This window comes from Tupaia chinensis, unplaced genomic scaffold (genome assembly GCF_000334495.1).
Source record: "Tupaia chinensis unplaced genomic scaffold, TupChi_1.0 Scaffold140548_1, whole genome shotgun sequence".
In the NCBI taxonomy this organism is placed as follows: domain Eukaryota; kingdom Metazoa; phylum Chordata; class Mammalia; order Scandentia; family Tupaiidae; genus Tupaia; species Tupaia belangeri.
The window spans coordinates 1,727,548-1,735,669 of NW_006200423.1; positions in this window are offsets into that span (position 1 = coordinate 1,727,548).

Here is an 8,122-nt window from a genome sequence, read left to right on the forward strand (position 1 = left end):
AGGCGTTGAGATGGGGACTGTCTTCAAGGCTACCCTTGGAGGGACACTCACTGGGAAGTTGCTGGGGCATTGGGGTGAGAGACGAAGAAGAGCCGAGTGAGGGTAGAGACCGGGGAGTAGAATCCGTGGGAGGCATTGCAGGTGTGAAATAAGCTGCATGGATGACTGGGTACGGGGGAGGAAGAAGGAAGTGGAGTTGGGCCAGCCAGTGGTGTGGTGTTTAAAATGGCTATATCCCACATGGTCAACTACACAGTTCAAGTACCAGACCCGACAGATTTGCAAACTGTGTATGTGTGTGTGTTTGTGTGTGCGTGCGCATGCAAACCCCAAATCCCAAACGTCAAGAGAGATGGAGGAGAAGGGACTATGGCGTGACCATCCTCCATGGGGGGAGAGGGAGTTGCTTCCTCACTTTCTCTTTTTCTCTCTCTAATTAACACATACACCCTCTAGCAAAAATTAAAAAAAAAAAAAAAGTGGAACATTTAATGGAAACAAAAATGAAAAAGTATCTGTTGACAATAATGTGTTTGGTAATAACTTTGGACGAATATGTAGTACATTCATGCTGGGAAAATTCATTTTGTGTGCTGTAAAGATGTACAGTAATTAAATGTTAAAAAAAGTAAAAGAAATGAAAAAAAAAGGAAGTGGAGTTATGGGAGATTCTGGTTTTTGAATGGAGCTTTATTTTGTTTCAGTTTTCATTTTTAAAATAATACTTTGAAAAACATTGAAAGTTACTTGAAAAACTAACTTTTTCAAATCTGGAGTGATTTCTTCAACTAAGTTTAATTGTTTTTTCTTTCTCACTAGCTTGACCTTTTCCTCCTAAATACCCACAGTTCCAGGGCTGACTCTCTGTCACTGGCTGTCTTCATCTCGCATTCTCTCTGTCACTATTTCAATCACTGGGTCTCTTTGCTGTGCTCCTGTCGTCAGGTCTGTGGCTCACCTCACTGGCTCAAATTCTCTCCAGTGTCAATTCTGTATCCTTGCCTCCACTGAGGATTTCAATTCTGCTTTACCCTTTTATGATTACTTATCAGAGAAAATCCTGATCCAGCTGGTGGCCTGGTACCTGAGCTAGAGCCCACATGGCTAATCGGGCAGCCTGCAAAGCACACTGGGTATGGGTGCCCGTGTGTGCCCAAAATGCAGAGAGCTGGAGGAGAAGGGAGTGCAGCGTGACTACCTCCCCTGGTGGGCGTGTTGTCATCTCCCTGTCTTTCTCTCTGTGTCTCTCTCCAGCAAGCACACAATCCCTCTGTCAAATAAAATAAAATAAGAGAAAAAGAAATCTTGCCAATCTTATGTTCTGTTTCATCCTGTTGATTTTCCATCTCAGCCTGATTTCGTAGCAGCCATACAGCCTTACGTTCTGTTAAGGGTGCCAAAACCTTATCTCTGAGTTTCTTTGGGTTCTGGTAGTCAATTATTTCTTCATCCGTTTTCGAGATACTTGTCTTCTTTGTCCTGTCTTCTCATAAATTCCACATTGCTGCTTTCTCTCATTACCCTCATCTTTGAAGGAGAGACACTTACTGAGTTCGACATCTGGAAAAATGTGTAAAGATTCCAGAGACACACTCAAGCCACAGGGAAGCCCAAGCTCAGGAAAGTTTCAACAATTATAATTGAGTAGAACACAGCTGCCTAATATTATTAATCTAAAGAGCTATGGTCTCAAGGCAAAAACACTTGAGGGGGCTAGAGGGTAAAATAATTTAGGTGCTTCTACGTCACAAAATTCTTTACCAGAGTATTATTATAACTAACTTTTGCATAAGGCATTGCAAATGAACTCTTTGGTATTTCATTTAACTGTATCTTCAACAAATCTGTGAATTGGAATTTGATGAATATGGAAACAGGCTCTAAGACACTTTGTGGTTTGCTTAAGATCATAAAGCCTCTGGGAGCAGCAGATAGGGTAATGGCTATGTCGCTGGACTCCCACGTAGCTGACTGCAGTTCGTGTCCCGGACCCGGTGGCTTAAAACTCATGCCGAAAAAAAAAAAAAAAAAAACTCATGCCGGGCGCATTTGCGTGTGTGCCCAAGATCCCGAGAGAAGAACGGAGGAGAAGGGATTGCGGCATGGCCATCCTCCCTGGGGGGTGATTTCTTGCTTTCTGTCTCTCTGTCTGTCTGGTGAGCACACGTGCCCTATAGCGAAAACCTCTCCAAAAAAAAAAAAAGAGCTCATGAGCCCATGCCTAGGCACCCGGGATGGCAGTTCTACCATAATAATCCCTACATTTATAAGGCAGTCCCGGGGGCACCTGCGCTGCAAACCCAAACAACTCAGAGGCTGGCGGCAGGAGCGGATTTGGGCTGAGAACTCATCACTCCTCTTGCAGGCTTAGGGTACTCAGGCCCCTTCCCACCCCCAGCCGCCTCCCGAAAGATCTGATCCGAAAAAACTGAGATAGTAAATAAAGTATGATTAAGCCACTATGCGGTATATTCCAGATGGGAAATCACATTTTGTATGCTGTGACGATGCTCAGGACGTGAATATAAATAAATTAATTTTTAAAAAGTTTCAGAAGAAAATTACAGTACACTTGTCATTAAAAAGAGAGAGAGAGAGAAGAAAAGAAAAAAGAAAAAAATTATTAAAATAAATAGATAGATTGATTGACTTACAATCCTGGAGATGTTTGCCAGAAATGGTGAGCCAAGCAAGAAAACAAGGCTGGGGTACTTCCTAATGGCCCCCACAGATTCTTCCAGAATCCCTCACTTGCTCCCTGTCTCCCATCCTGTGCTTTAAATGCTCCGAACCTGACAGAGCATGCCTCGGTCTTCGTGGCTGCAGGCTCCATCGCTGCCACTTCTCCTCAGCCTTCTCCCGCGCTGCCTCCTCATCCCCACCCTGCAGGGAGGCCAACCTTTCTGATTTTTGTTAAAACAAGTAACAGTGAGACTGACTTAGGAGACAGTAACCGTTGACATTTGTCTAGTGCTTCCCTTTCATACATGTTATTTTTTACATGTTTCTTTCCTTTTTTTAAAAAAAAGAGATTTTTGCTAAAGCGTACATGCATTTGCTGGATAGACAGGGAGAGACGGAGAGACACAACGTGAGAAATCACCCTTCTTCCCCTCAGACACATATCTGGGGACCTGGGGAAATGCCTCTGGACGTTAAGGAAAACATGCTAACAACTGAGAATTGCATTTTTAGAATGAATGTCATTGTACATAGGGATCAAGCAATTCTGGAAACAAACAAACAAAGACGTCTCTTTAACTCTGACCTTGTCTCCTGCAAAGATCTCCCCCATCCCACTCTCTGTCAGTCTCTCTTACTCCCAGCAGTAGATTTTCTTTCAACAACAAAGAGGTTGAGATGATATTTATTTGAAATTCCTTCTGGCACAAAGCCTAGGAGATGAAAAAGATTAATTTACACCTGAATTTTAATTTTTTCCCTTGAAACTCAATATTTGTCGAGCAAATTTGCAATATTTTGCTTACCTATAATAAGATATATTTTATTCATAAAGTGATTTTTAAATAGGAATATAAATCCAGAAGATAATCAAGTTTTGCCTCCCTTCACATCAAAAACAAAACAAAACAAAACAAAACAAAACAAAACAAAAGCAAACAGACAAAACCCCCCAGCAGATTATAATATCTAAAGTGAAGCTTCTCTTCCCCTTGGACACAAACTTATCTTTCATTTCTGTTCATTTACAGCAGTAAAATGATTACAGGTCAGTTTCGATAGACCATCAAGTACTGGAATATTTAACACTGCCATCACGGGTACACAGAATAACAATTATACATATTCTATGCTTCTAAGAACATAGGTTGCAAATTTTACATACTGATTATTTTTCAGTTTTAAATTTTTGCCATAGGATGTGTGTGTTCACTGGAGAGAGACAGAGACAGAGACCGAGAGAGGGAACACAAGAAATCACTCCCCAGAAGGGATGGCCATGCTGCAATCCCCTCTCCTCCATTTTCCTCTCAGGATTTTGGGCACATACACATATGGGCCTGGTGTGAGTTTCGAGCTACCAGGTCTGGGACTCAGACTGCAGTCAGCCATATGGGAGTCCTGCACCTTAACCACCATGACACCTGCTGGCTCTCTGATTATTTTCAGTAAAGTTGGTGAAAGTAGCATCTTTGTGGTTCCAGGTGGTGATGTCAACAGGAAGATTTCAGGACGAGAATGGGAAAGGTCTGACTTCGCCATGGAACTTACACTTGCCGGCGACGTCATGCCGTGCGCTGCAGTGTGCAAACCTGTCGGGATGTCTCTATCACTCTTTCTGTCTCTGACTCTCATGGAAAAAAATAAACTCCAAGAAATGAAGAACCAGGCCTTAGAGAATGAGGGTGTGAATCACGGGAAATGGAAAAGCCCATGTCTGCCGCGTTCTCGGCCAGGCAGCGCTGCCCCTCAGGTGGAGAGCGACATGGAGAGTAGCATGTCATTGTCACCATCACTGCTAATTCTGACACTCTCTGACATTGCCATATGCCAGCCTGGGCCCAGCCCTCCCTGCTGGCTGGCCTCACTGTCAGAGGTAACTTCACCTCCCCAAGGTCATGCAGGAAGTGCTGCACGGGTGTGTCTCGTCCCAGAAACGATGGTTGATAGGCTGCCTGTGCTCAGGCATGCCCTCTCCAGCCCCAATCTGAGTCAACGAGGAGGCCCCTGGACATGTGATTCTTTTCATGGTGCATCTTGCACCTCCCAGAGTGGGGACCCTCCTCCCAGTACCTCCACTGGTGAGAAATGCCCAGTAAGTGTTCAGGAAATACATGCACTGCATTCGGTAGACAGAAGAGTTACTCAGATAACCCGAGAAGAATTACTGAGACACCTTGAGCTGTCAGGACCAGGACACAGAGAGGCAGAGGGCAGCAGAGACTTTTAAAAGAAGAGAATGAGGGACCAGAAGATGGCATCGTGGTTATGTCGTTGGATTCCAATGTAGTCGACCATGGTTTGAGTCCCAGACCCAGCAGCTTAAAACTTACACTGGGCGCATGTGCATGCGAGCCCAAAATCCCAAGAGGAGGAGGGAGATAGGATTGCGGGCTGGCAATTCCCCCCATGGGGGGGGGCGTCATTTCTCGCTTTCTGTTTGGTGAGTACATGTACTCTATAACAAAAATCTTTTAAAAAAAAGGGGGGGTGGTGGGAATGAGGCCACTGCCAGCAAGCAAATCCAGTTAAGGACTTTGAAACATAGAATGACATAGACTGAAATAGATCCAAAAAATGCCTTTAGCAAAGAAGGGCTAGAATGGCTCCTCTGAACCCTACATACCTACATTTACTCTCTTCTTCTTATCATTCTTCTTTCTGTTTGCTTTTCTTTCTTTTTTTCCTTCAAATTATAAATGGACAAACTGAAGTTGTATCTATTTCTGTGGCACAAAGTCATGTTATGATTTATAACGTCCATGTGGAGCAATGAAATTGAGCGGCTTAACATGTACATACGTTCACGTCTCAGAGCCACTGCGGACGGACACATGCAGAGACCTCTGCTTAGTGAACACTGTCCTCATCAGCAGCAAATCTCAAAGCTGCTTTCAAACTGGCTTTGGAATCACATGGTCCTGAAGGATGGATTAGTAATAGCACTGATTTTAAATCTGCCCAGCCACTGGAGATTGTCCAGGATCCAGCCAGGAGAAAACTCATATACCTGGTAACCAGGCCCTTCCTGCCAGCCCCTCCTCTCGGTCTGAGCTTCCAGGACCACGTTCCTTCTGTTTTTATGATTTCCAATATTCTTCTTCGAAGTACAGGGTGCCCCTGGCATCTGTTAGGATGGCTGTTACTAGCAAAATAAAAGGTGTTAAGGTGTTGGCGAGGACCTAGAGAAGGTAAAATCGCTATCCACTGTCGCCGGAAGTGCCAACTGGTTCAGCCACTATGGAAATCAGAATGGAGGCTCCTTGAGAAACTAAAACTAGAACCGCCATATGATCCAGCAATCGCTCCTGGATGTATAAGCAAAAGGATTGAAATCAGGATCTCAAAAAGATATCCGCACCCTGTGTTTGCATTATTCATGACAGCCAAGATATAGAAACAACCCAAATGCCCATCGACGGATGAGGGATAAAGAAAATATTAGATATTGTCTATAAACACATACATATACATTACATGTATATAACATATCACACACACAAACACAAGTGGGATATTATTCAGCTTTTAAACAGGAGACACTGGATGAGAAAAACATACATGAGCCTAGAAGACGTTATGCTAAGTGAAATAAACCAGTCACAGAAAGACAAATACTGCATGATTTGACTCATCTGTGGTGTCTAAAATAGTCAGATGCATAGCACAGAATAGAATGGTGGTTGCTAGGGGATGAGGGGATGGAAAGTCATTTTTCAATGGGAATAAAATTGCTGTTGTACAAGGCGAGTAAATTCTAAAGATTGCTGTACCAATAGCCATAATACGGTCTTGTCCACTTTCAAGTATGTTAAGAAGACAGATCTCACTTTGAGTGTTCTGACCAACACACACACACATGCATACATGCACACACACACACACACACACACTGCACAGGGTCATTTTTGGAGGTGATGGGCATTTTTGGAGGTGATGGATGTTCGGACCTCAGTTGTGTGAATGGATCAGACAAGTATGCAGATGTCCAAAATCATTAATATGTACACATTAAAAGCCTGCAGTTTTTTTGGTGTACTGATTAAACCTCAGTATCAGATGTCCTTAGGTAAATTATTTAATCATTCTAAGCTTCATTATCCAACATTTACAATTGCAGAAAATAATAGAGTGTGCACGACAGGTTTGCTGGAGGGACTGAATTGAAATGTCCATAAAAGCACCCAGCGTCAGGCTTACATGGATGAATTTTAATTAACACCAATGTCGGACCTTTGTTTTAACACTGTCCTCTAGGCTCTTTCTGTGGAATGGCTCTAGATAAGAATGACTTACAACAACAGTTCTTGGAGTGGAAGCAGGAAACTAAAAAGCCTTTAATGAGTCCAATTAATTAATTCTTCATTTTGCCGATAGGACCATGGCAAGAATTCCAGTTTAAAATGTACTGACTGGAATTAAATACCACTGACATATGTGAAGACGGGGGAGATCACAACACTCACAATTAAAAGGGTGTGTTTCTAGATTCTAGAAAGAAATTCTGTTAATTATAAATTAGCCAGAGATTGGCATGTACTCTGTCGGATCAGCATCATAAAACAGGGTGTGTGTGTGAGTCGGGGGCAGATGTGGGGGGAGCAAAGCTAGGAAAGTAGGAAGAAACAGGGTTAATTGTTCCTCTGCAACTCGGATACTGCCTGGCAAAATAGCTAGAACAGTGTGCCCCACTGCACCCCGATCTGCCTACACTTTATGGACAAAGACAGTGACTCCAAGGGCGAGAAGAGAAGGAATAGATACAGCCACATGGAATGTCCTAGAAGTTTAGATGCAACAGCGCCCTGCAGAGGATGGAGAGACAGAGCACGCCCCACAGAGAGCTTGTTTGCAGGAACCTTGTCCTGCAGGCGGAGAACCAGAGAGCATCAGCGAAGCAGGCGGAGAGCACAGAGGGTGTCCACGCTGGTGCAGCAGAGCAGTCCTGAATGAATGCCACTGGGAAGAAACGGTTTCAAGAGACTACAGTTGGGGACCGGCAGGTGGTGTATTGACCACGTAGTTGACTGCAGTTTGTGTCCCGGATCTGGTGGCTTAAAACTCATGCCAGGCGCCTGTGCATGTGTACCAAGATCCCGAGAGGAGAATGGAGGAGAAGGGATTGTGGCATGGCCATCCTCCCTGGGGGGTGATTTCTCGCTTTCTGTCTTTCTGTCTCCATCTCTCTGGCAAGTGTGCGTGCCCTACAGCAAAAATCTCTTATTGGTAATTAAGGTACTAGAAACTCCCACATGGCTGACCACGGGTCAAGTCCTGGACTGGTAGCTTGCTTTCTCACTTTTCCTCTCTCTCTCTGTGTCTCTCTCTCTCTGGTCAAATTAAAATAAAGATAAATGAAGGAATAAATAAAATAAAATAAATCTTAAAAAAAATGAAAACAAGGGAACCAGCAGTTAGCGTAATGGCTATGTCGCTGGAC